This window comes from Lissotriton helveticus, chromosome 8 (assembly GCF_964261635.1).
Source record: "Lissotriton helveticus chromosome 8, aLisHel1.1, whole genome shotgun sequence".
Taxonomy (NCBI): Eukaryota; Metazoa; Chordata; class Amphibia; order Caudata; family Salamandridae; genus Lissotriton; species Lissotriton helveticus.
Genome location: NC_136069.1, coordinates 1,128,686,049 through 1,128,698,569, shown reverse-complemented (window position 1 = coordinate 1,128,698,569; position 12,521 = coordinate 1,128,686,049).

Sequence of the window (12,521 nt, the reverse complement as noted above, 5' to 3'; positions counted from 1 at the left end):
AGAGTAAAAAAATCTGGCAAGATTTAGTGGATGTTAGGAAAGTCAAAAAGGCAACGTTGTATTTAGTCAAAAACAATGAGTACTACAAAGATGTATGTGTTGCAGCAGAAGAAACAGCTACAGATGAAGACAGTGATTGTTCAGGCGGCCAAATTGAAAAAGTTGATGTGTCTAGAAGTGAAGAAATATATGAACATTATACTGTTCATCCTTTACATTCCAAAGAAGTAATGGGGAATGCAATTGACTTGTTTCAAATGAAAACAGCAAAAGGAAGTCCCTTTAGTGTATGGGAAGAAAGTTTTGAAGCTCGTTGTTTTCCACAGCTATTTCCAACAGGTCGAGGTGGACGATATGACGATCGACCACTTCAAATTCCTGCATCTGAATATCGAACTGTAAGAATATATGCTGAAGATGCAAGGTTTCGTCAATGCATTCCCTATTTGTTTCATCTACTGTATGAAAGTGACTTGTCTGGGCTTTCTTATGCAGCAAACCATATTCTGAAAAGTGGAGCACATCTACAAAATGTTTCGGCGATGGACTTTATGCAGAAAGGGAATCTTCAAGATAATATTTTAGAATCTCATCTAATCAATCTCATGGCATGTCAGCGTGGTACAAATGAGTATTGGTACCGTTGCCATGGAGAATTGAAATGTATGCTAAGAAACTTAGGAACTCCTACATGGTTCCTCACTCTTAGCTGTGCCGAGTATGCATGGGAGGACTTACTTCAATTTCTACGAGAGGCCAATGCTAATATACAAAATATAGAATTCAAAACACCTGGAGAACTGTGCTCTTTGGATCCAGTGAATGTATGCAGATATTTTAATCATAGATTTGAAGCTATGATGTCTTTTATTACCAACAAAAAAAATCCTCCCCTTGGAGAGGTTTTGGATTTCTTTTGGAGAAAGGAGTATCAAGCGAGAGGTGCTCCTCACATACATATGTTGTTGTGGATTAAAGATGCACCCAAATTTGGAACAGATTCGGATGACAAAGTGATGAGTTTCATTGAAGAGTATTCAACATGTGCTGTTCCGAAAACTACAGAAGAAAACAGTTTAAGGCAACAAGGTTTACGCTTTCAATCCCATCGTTGTGGAAAGTACTGTCGTCGAAAATTCAGAAACAAGGACAAGTTCTACACAAAATGTCGTTTCAGCTTTCCACGACCAGTGATTTCTAAAGGAAGAGTAAATAATTTGATGTCTTCTCTGCGACATACTGTGACGAGGAAATCACCAAAAAATACATACAATTTAAAAAGAGACGAAGAGTCTAAGTACATCGACGACTACAACCCAGTGATTTTGTCCATGTGGAATGCTAACATGGATATTCAATTCGTTGCTGACAACTCTATTGCTTTGGCTCGATATGTGACATCTTACATCACAAAAAAAGAAAAGACAACTAAAGGTAATGTGGGAGGACATTTCACATGAAAAGAGTCTAAGCAAGAAATTATACAGTTACAGTCTGAAGATGTTGTCGCATCGAGAAACTGGAGCGTATGAATGTTCTGATCGATTGTCGTCAGCAAGTCTCTATGCCAAATCTAGAACCATCATTTGGGTGAGTCTAGGTCTTGCTGCAACACGAAATCGAGTTTTGAAATCTGTACAAGAGATAGAGTATTTGGCGGAGAAAGAACCAGAAAGTACAGATATTTTGAAGACAAACATGTTGGATACATACTATCCAAATAGAAGTCATCACCTTGAGAACGCTTGTCTCTATGAAGTTCTGCAGAGATATATTTATAAGAGGAACATCAGAGAAGATATCAATATTGGAATATATGGAGTCATTGGATGTCAAGGATGTCTAGTGAAACAGAAAAAAGGTAATTTGATTAATCATCGCAAATTGAGTTGTGATAATCCAGATAAAAGAGAATTTTATTATTTGGCTCTTTTGCAACTGTTTAAACCATGGCGTGAAGAAGAGGAACTTCTTGGAGATTTTCTCTGTTATGAACACTCCTTTAATGCAACGAAGGATACCATAGAATGTCCTGTTTTCCAAATTATCTGCAAATGTTGAATGAAGAAATAGAGCAAGAAGCCACAATTGCTGCAGAGATTGCGAGAGACAGTTCTCAAGGCAGTCAGAGTTCTGCTTCATTGAGTCAGGATCCACTAGGAGGACCAATTATCCAAAATGAAGCTGCTACTGCCATGGATGAGGTGGAAAGAGCTATGGAACAAGGTTAACTTAGAAGATTTGGTGAAACAACTAAACCTTGAGCAGAAACAGATATATGACGAAGTCACAGAACAGATTGAACATGGTTTCAGTCATGAGAAAAAAGAATGCTCATGTACATCATTTAAGCCTGTCCAACTGTACGTGAGTGGAGAAGCGGGAACTGGAAAAAGTTTTCTGATTAAAGCCATTGCAACTTATCTGCAGAAAAGGACTGAATCACCGCTGTCTTGTGTTGTTACTGCTCCAACTGGGCTGGCAGCACATAACATTAAAGGGATTACTTTACATCGTTTACTGATGCTGCCAGTGGAGCATGATAACAAATTGGAGTATCACAAGCTATCAGGAGATGCGTGTTCCGAAGTTTCGAGAGTCCTGAAGAAAATGAAACTTCTTATCATTGATGAAGTAAGCATGGTGTCAAATATCATGCTTGCTTTTGTGCACTTGAGAATGCAAGAAATTCTTAGAACAGACTATGATGTCTTATTTGGTGGAAAACATATTATTGTTTTTGGAGATCTTCTGCAGTTGACTCCAGTGAAAGGACAACCTGCGTTCAAAATGCTCACACATGAAGATACCAGGAAGTGCTTAGGCAGCATCGGAAACGTTAATATATGGTTACACTTTAAATATGCAGAACTGCTTCAAAATATGCGGCAGGCAAATGATGAAGATTATAAAAATATTCTACAAGATGTAAGGATCGGAGAAGTAAGTCAGCAAGGGAAAGAAGCTTTACATGCACGATTAATTTCAAATTTGTACCCAAATGAAAACATTCTTCCAGAGAACATATTTAAGAAAATTAACGAGAAGAAATCTGGCATATGTTTGTTGCCAACTCTGAAAGAATGTTCCATGTTCAACAACAAAATGTTACAGTTAGAAAATGAAATGAAGAGATAGTGAAACTGGAAGCTATTGATAAAATAGAGCATATGGGAGCAACAATTATTTTGTCTGAAAATTTGAAATCAAAATTGGATTCATTAGAGAAGACTATATCTAAAACTGCTGGTTTTGAAAAGACTCTGAATGTGTGTTTGAATTGTCGTGTCATTTTAAGAAGGAATTTAAATGTTGAAAGAGGTCTAGTAAATGGAGCAATGGGTTATGTTGTTGGTTTTCTGAATTACAAAAATAGAGATGGAATTGAAATTTTAAAAATTAAATTTGATGACATTGATGAAATAGAACAAATTTGTCGTTGTTCAGCTAGATTTTTGCTCGTGAAAGACTTATATGTTCGCCGAAAACAGTTTCCTATTTGTTTGGCATATGCGGTGACAATTCATAAGTCTCAAGGTTTAAGTGTAGATAGCGCTTTGGTGAACATTGGAAGTTCTGTGTTTAAAGAGGGTATGACATATGTGGCATTATCACGAGTCAGAACTTTAGCAGGATTGTACTTGATTGAGTGTGATGAAACAAAGATTTGTGCAGATTTAGATTGTGTAAAAGAAAACAATAGGTTAAGAAGAGAGTATGCTCCACATTTGCCTCAATATCCTCTGATTGAAAAACGTGTGGTAGGCCGAAAAAGAAGAAATGAGAGTAATTGCAGTGAGGTATCAGCAAAAAGGCATAAAGTAGATAAAAGTGTAATTGTAAAGAGAAACAAAAAGGATTCTGTTGAAGATGTTGTTGGATTTCAGTTTGAAAACAGTTCTGGTGTCAACTGCTATGCTAATGTAGTAGTTAATGTTGTTTTTTTTCTTCAAAATTTACAAAGACAGATTGTTGAAAATCGGGAACAAACATTGTGCTGTTTATTGAATTCTGTGTTAGAGAAATGTAGTAGTGATAGAGCTAAAATAGAAAGTGTTTCAGAAATTAGAAATCTTCTAGATATATGTTCAGGTCAAAATCAATTTTCACAGAATATTCAGCAGGATTGTCAGGAATTTTTAATGTATATGTTTGATGTATTACAAGATGAAGGAGTAGATATAAAAAATCTATTTGGCCTTTCTTATCAATGGCAACATGACTGTGATAACTGTGCTTCATCAAGTACTACTAGAATAGACTCTGAAAGATTTATATATTTAACTTTACCAGACTGCAAATCAGTGTCTTTCAATAATCTAGTTAAAGCAGCGGATCACAATATGGTGTGTACCCAATGTAAGTCTGCAATGCTGTCCACATTATTTCTACACAATTATGGTCACTATGTTATTTTAATGTTCCAACGATGTAGACCTGATGGAACTAAATTGACAACTTCTATTAAAAATTTTGTGGCTTCTCAGTTATCGATATCAGGAAGAACCTTTGCAACTGTAGCTATTATTTTTCATGACGGTCCTTCTACAACATCAGGGCATTACACATGCTATTTAAAAACTTCTAAAGGTTGGACCCAATGTAACGACAATAATTTGACTTTCAAACAACGTTTGCCTTTTGGCTTTATAAATTCATACCTAGTGTTTTTACAGCCAAAATTTAGTTAAAGGTAATTGGCCTATGAAGACGGGAGGAGTACTCATATATACTCATACATCTGACACTATTTGGCCAAATGGAAAGGTGCAAGAATGAGTAAAGAGTCATGACTGAAAAAAAGGAGTATATTACATTTTTGAAAATATTTCAGATGTTCTTGGAGCTTTTCTTGTAGAAAGTCGATGCAATGGATTTCTAAGTGAACAGCAAAATACTATGTAACGAGAAAAGGACCTCCATGATATACTATTTGGCCTCAAGGAAAAGTAAGTCAATCAAAGATTAGCGTACATTTGTCGTTTGTCAGTATGTTAGGGTTTTTTAAAACACAATCTTTTAGATTGTGTTTTTTTTTCCCGCTGTCATATGATGAGTAATTTGAACTCACTGCTTTAAGTGAAATTCAATATATTCTGAGAACAGCAAAAATAAACTATGTAACATGTTGTAGAAATTATTCTATAGTTTGGATTGTGTAAATTAAATTGTATTCCCATTCTCTGACATCCACCCTCCCTCGCTTATCTTTGTTTGCTTCTTACTTTTGACCTCTTCTCTCTATTTTTCGTTCACTACTTCTCTGTACTCAGTGCCTCACTCTACTTGTATTATTTTCACTTGTGTTTATCTACCTTCTATCACTTCTTTTACAACAACTTCACTGCTCCTCTCTCGTCGTTCTTCATCCCATTTGGTTCAGTTATTATCCATCATTTCCTTTTTTTCATTGTCCTTCTCTTTACTTTCATCACCAAATTATTTTTTCTCAGTAGCACTGTTTTAGTCGTGTTCTCCTCTCTTTCCTTTTTTTTGCTCACTTACTTTTTTTCTTTTCTCACTCATTGTACTCCACCTCACTCTGTTTTTCTCTTAGTGTGTCTACCTTATAACTTCCTTAGTCCATTTCCTTTAATTGTTGTATATTATTCTGTCTCCCTTCATCCTTTCACTCTATGTCTGTTCTTCACTTACTCTCAGTTATCTTCTATTCCTCATTCTTCTAAATGCATCATTAATTCGACTGTTTTCTGTCTCAGTCATTATCTTTTTACTTACTTGTGTTTCCTGATTTAGTTTTGCTAACTCACATTGTTTTAGTATCTTTCTTACTTTCAGTTCATTTCTCTGTACTTCTCTCTCTTTTTCTTAGTGAATCTATATGCCTTACTCATTGTAATTTGCTCTCCTTCTATTTCTTTTTCCTTTTTTTGTCCTTCTAACTTAGTTTATTTCCCTTTCTGTGTTCTTCACTCACTATATTTCTAAATAGAGTGTTATGATGTTTTTAGCTCTTCATTGGTATATTTTAATTTAAAATACATATTTTACTAATTATAACTTATATTTTTTTTCTCTCTTTCACAGATACCAACTGTAGTAAAAAAAATTAAAGTTACATTTATTATATGGTAAGTATGACTAAAAAAATGTAGTTTGTTATCACTCTTTGCTTTAAGGTCACTAACATTTTCTCAATCTACCTCACTCCTGTGTTTTTACTCTGCTTCTCTCACTTATTTTTATTCTCCATGTTTACTCCCCTTCTATTATTTACCCTCTCATATTCAACTTCTTTTGATCCCTATTCTTTACTTCACTTACCCTCTGTTCCCTTCCTTTGCTTATTTACTCATTCTCTTTTTCTTAATTATTTACCTTACTCCTACATATATACCTCATCCCCCTCCCAACACATACACACACCTGTAACATACACCCCACACACACACCACACCTACACATCATACACACAAAAAAACCTCCCACACACACTCCTCAAAAACACACACACATTCCATACACACACATACATTGAACACATATACACTCCACACTCATTCACTTCTCACACATATTTCACACACCCTCATCTCTACCCACACCAAAACACTCCACACAACCACACCCACAGACACACCTTACACACCCACACTTTGACCTACACCCACTAACTCCCTGTAAGTCACACACACTGCATTACTTATCTTTTTTTGCTGTTTTACTCAAGCCCATTCAGGTACTGTTCCTTTTACTCTCTTTGTCCTCTCTCTTTGTCACTCACCATGTGTTATCCTAATTCAATATTTCTCCCTCTACCACCCCTCTTTACTTTTACTATGGGTAGCGCACCGGGGAGCGTAACAAGGGGAAAACTAAGAGAAACAGTAAAATAATATTTTAGAGTGCTTTGAGGTAGGGTAGCTGTTGTGTTGTGTGGGTGATTTACTTACTGCACTCCTTTTCTCAGTACCTCTGTTCTCACAGTTCTTCATTCCCGTTCACTCAGTCCTTCTATCTTACTGTAATTGTCTCTGTCTCTTCAGTCTTTCACTACTTATTCATTATGCTTTCTCCCTGAAGTTCAAGCACATTACGTTATTTACATTTCTTTGCTGCTTCAATTATTCCCTTTCTGTTACTTCTTCTTTTCTTCTTTTAGTTTTTTTCTCTGTCAATCCACATGTTTTAACTTTATTCGATGTTATCCATCTTATTTCATCCCTCTTTATTTATGCACACTACTTTTTTCTCTCTCTCCTTTACCAGTGTTATTTAAATCTGGTTCCGTTATTACCTTTTATTTGTACATCATTTTTTCTCTTTCCTTTTAGTCTTTACAGACACTCACATTCTTCATGTGCCTCTGCTTTAGTATTCTTCTTCTCTCTTTCTTTGTTTCACAGCCTTATATTTTTTACATTTTCTCTCTTACACTTTGTTATATCTTTTACACTGTTTTACTATGTATTACACAGTACATCTGTGTTGCTCTCTCTTGCTGTCTGTCTCTTAACATTACTCTCTCTTTCTCTTTCTCTTATGCTCTCCTTCTCTTGTTTTTTTTGTTGTTTTTTTTGTGTGCTGCGCTAACGGGGCGCTCACCGGTGCGCGTACCGGGAAGCGCACCCATGAGAAAAATGAAATGAAGAGTGCTAAAAAATTTTGTAATTTTTTAAAAATGGGAGGTAGTTCTGAAAAGAACTTTTTTAAAATGTTTTTGTTGTTTTATATATATTTTTTTTTTCTGAACTTTTTTTTTTGAACAATTTTATGTTTTTTTGGGGGGAACAACGAAAAACAGGCATTAGAAAGGGCTCAACAGGAGCAAAAAAATAAAATAAAATTTGGGGCGTTTTGAGCACTTGTGGTTTTCAAATGCTCTGTTTATCAAATTGATACTCATATTTTCACATGAGAGTAGGTCACCACAATAAAGGCACACTATCTTCATGTGCACAAAATTCTGTTGGATGTTTGGGACCGTTTCCCTCGCCTCTGGTCCCGACAGAGTTACCTGTGCCGATGTACTGGCCACAGGAGTTGGTGGGTTGTCTTGGAGGTGACGCATCTTTGCAACGCTGTAATTCAGTGGATGCCACCTCTGCATATGACGGTGCATAGTATAGTTACCATAACTATACTTTTTGTCTGTACCTCTAGATAAAACATCTTTACAAATGAGGCATGTCACATGTCGGGCATTCACTTTTTTTTGGCCTCGAGGAAAAGAATAAAACTGCCAAATAAAACTGTCTTTGTGGTGGGATTTCCGGGGCTCTTCACGTAAGAATTGCCTCCGCTCTACTTCCTCTTCCTCTTCTTCTTCCTCTTCCTCCTCTGGGTTGGGAAGGAACTGTGGAGGTGGTCCTTCCTTCCTAGGTGGTTGTGGTGGTGGTGGGGGTCCACCAGCTGCAGCTACTACAGATGCCATTATTTTAATAAGCAAAAACAGGTCTTCCTCTCACAAAGATGAAAGTCAGAGTGAGGAAAGAAGGAGGGGTTTTCATCATGTGGGAGAAAAAAAAGTTCTAAACCAATGAAAAGTGTTATTTACAGGTCACATGACCTGTTACGCTTACGTTACGCGTCCCGCTCCGCGCCCGGAGCACTTCCGGTAAGCTGCGCTTCGCGCCTCGTTTGCGCACCAGAGCACTTCCGAGTGCGCGAACGCGGCGCGTCATAAGACGCATTACGCGGCAACGCGATACGTCGTGTTTACGCGACGCGTCACGATGTTGTTCTCGAACGCGGCAGTTGTGCAAACGGTACGTTTCTCGGTACGCGAACCGGGTCGCGGCATGAAAATGAGCTAACGGGAAGCTACCCGGTGCGCGGACCGGTAGCGAAACTAAAAAAAAAAATATATATATATATATATATATATACATAAAAAAAATATATTAAATACATATAAAATATATTTTTCCTTTAAAAGAAGAATACATTTAACAGCTTTTGATATTTGCTATTAAAAAACCATTGAAATTCACTGAAAAAACCATAGGTTATAGACCATATATAGTTAGGAATTAGCATTTTTAAAACCTTATTTTACTCACACAAAACCATTGAAATTCGCATATATAGTTAGTTGTACTAACTATATATTTCGCGCACCCGCAATCCACTGCTGATGATGTCACATATTACATCATTCATGACATGGTCAGTGACATCACTGATGACATCACTGATGACATCTCAAATGACATTACTGATGACATCACTGATGACATCTCATTTGACATGACTGATCACATCACTGATGACATCATTCATGTGATAATACGATGAACTTCTTCAGACTCTAATATAACCTTATATACACTCGGTGTACACAGACACTCACAGAGTGTCACTCATCCATGGAGTTACTCACACACCTAGTCAGTCATGCAAAGAATCAATCACACCTCCATTTCCTCAACTATACAGTTATACACACCTTACTTATTCAAACAGATACTAACACATATTTACTCTCTTATACAATCCCTAATACAATTTCAGAATGATCCATACAGCCACTCACACATTCACTGGCTCTTATGCACAGTGATTTATATATGTCAAATCTCACATATACTGTGTTTTACATATGTTCTTACTTTGACATGTAGCACTGAGATATCCATTCACTCACCAATACACTCATGCACACAGTCAACCGCCCATACAGCTGTTTCCACATGCACTTTTGAACCCATACATCTAGTGAATCAACTGCTCACACATCTATGCACAGAGTCATACACCTCCCAACCACCCACACACACACTCAGTCTCCCATACAAATACTTGGGCAACCAATCAATAACCCATATAGTTACTCATATAGCTACTGATCAACACATGCAGCAGTTTACAGAACAACAGACATAATGATACACAAATTAAGACAGTTTAGTCACTAACCCATACACTCAGTGAGACACATTTAATCACTCACTCATACAGTCAGTCATGCACCTACTAAATCCTTCATCCAGACACTTATACATCCACTCATTCTTCAATATGTAAGACATATTTAAACTTTACAGAAACATACAGACACTGGATGTTGATATCAGTGATGTCATCAGTGATGTCATTTGAGATGTCATCAGTGATGTCATCAGTGATATCACTGACCATGTCATGAATGATGTAATATGTGACATCATCAGCAGTGGATTGCGGGTGCGCGAAATATATAGTTAGTACAAATAACTATATATGCAAATTTCAATGGTTTTGTGTGAGTAAAATAAGGTTTTAAAAATGCTAATTCCTAACTATATATGGTCTATAACCTATGTTTTTTTCAGTGAATATATATATATATATATATATATATATATATATATATATATATATATATATATACAGCTGAGGGTATGCTTGACACAAACGAGCTTACATTTTTGACCTGCCAACAACCGGTTACACCGACCTTCTATCATCTGCCCAAAATACACAAAAATGCAAACTTACCACCGGGCAGACCAATTATTTAATCTAGGGGAAGTCTGACCGAAAAAAATTCACAGTATCTGGACTTTTTTTTGATTGATCATGTGAAAACCTTACCATCATATATACGTGATACCACTGATTTTATGAGAACTATATGTGATATTGTATGGGAGTCAGACATGTTAATGATTGTCCTTGATGTTACTGGATTATACACATGTATCTCCCACCAACATGGCACACAAGCAGTGGAATACTTTGTCAAGTCACGATGGTTGAGGTTTCCAAAACATAATGCGATGTTACTAGAATTTTTGTCTTTCTGCCTCAACAATAACATCTTCCTGATTCAAAAACTGTATTTCAGGCAATGTAGGGGTACGGCGATGGGAACATGCATCGCCCCCAGGTACGCGAACTTGTTCGTCGGCTGGTGGGAGAAGCCGGTTGCCTGGGCTGATAAAAAATCAGCACTGGGTCTCATCAATTGAAGGTTGGTACCGTTACATCGAAGACCTTTTTATACTTTGGAAAGGTCCTCGAATACAAGCTGAGTCTTTTATCAAACATCTGAATGACAACACAGTGAACTCGCAGTTTAGTGGCACAATAAGTGATATTGAGGTTGATTTTTTAGACTTAAAAGTCTTTATCAAAGATGGCAACATATGTACCTCACTTTATCGTAAAGCCACTGCAGGAAATTCGATTCTTGAAGCAAGCAGTTGCTACCCTAAATCCCTTAAGAATAGCATGCCGTATGGGGAACTGCTTCGTATCAAAAGAAATTATACAAGATTTACTGATTTTGATACAGCAGCTCATGAATCTTTGTCAAGATTTCGAACAAGAGGGTACTCGGATCAGATGCTAGAAAAGGCATATGACAAAGTCCGATTCATTCTGAGAACCAATATCCTGAAAGATAAGCCAAAGATATCTGCTAAGGAAGACAATACACCTCGATTTATCACTACTTTTTCGAGAGAGTCTAAAGAAATACACAACATTATGAAACAAAACTGGCAGATTCTAAAATCAGATGGGATAATAGGAAAAGAGCTAGCATGCCATCCTAAAATTACGTACATAAAGAATCGTTCATTGAGGGATCTTTTGGTGCATAGTCATTTTGACTCAGTTCCACGTACACCAAGACTAGGAAATCTGACGGGATTTTTTCCTTGCCAAAATTGCAAAGCGTGCAAGGCAAGTACCAAACAAACACATTACCCAGTCCCAGGGAAACCTTTAATCAGAAAAATCAACAAATTATTAACATGTACCACTCCATTCTGTGTTTACTGCCTTGTATGCCCATGTAAATTGCAATACATAGGCAGCACAATTCACCCAGTAAAAAGGAGAATTTTAGAACATGCTAGGGCCATACAGCATAACGACTAAAACTACCCAATGGCTAGGCATTTTGCGAAAGAACAGAGAAGTGATCGGAATCTTCTGCCTTTTTTCTGCCTTGACCAAGTTCCTATCAAGGAAAGAGGCGGAGATAGGCAAATCCAGCTACGCCGCCTCGAGTCAAGATACATTATCGACCTTAACACAAGAGCTCCCTTTGGGTTAAACACAGAAGAAGCATTAGCCATACACCTAGGCTAGTAAGTCCCAGTCTTCATATATCTTTGATTAGTTTTAGTACTTGCAAAGCTGAATGTACAAATAAACGACACATACACATACATAGCATTTTTTATAATTGTTTTGTAAAAATATTCTCATCAATGAACTATTTAGTTGACTATACATTATGAATGATGTCTTTAAGAAGTGATTATTGAGTATTTCTTTATGAATTTGCTAATACTTTTGCAAATATGCCCATCCTGGGATTAATGTTCTTTCTTTTATGATTACAAAACGATAATAATCGTCGAATAACATGAATTCATCGAGTGTTTTAGTAAAATGACTGATTATGTTTGATGATAGCCCATTCAGGGCTTAATCTCTTCGTGTGTTTAAAAGCCACTCCAAGATGGCTGCATTTGAAGCATAAAATTGAGTCCATCGTTGTTGTCCATTACAGGAAATGATGTCATCAAGTTCAAACTTTATTTAAAAAATGAATTTGTGTGCTG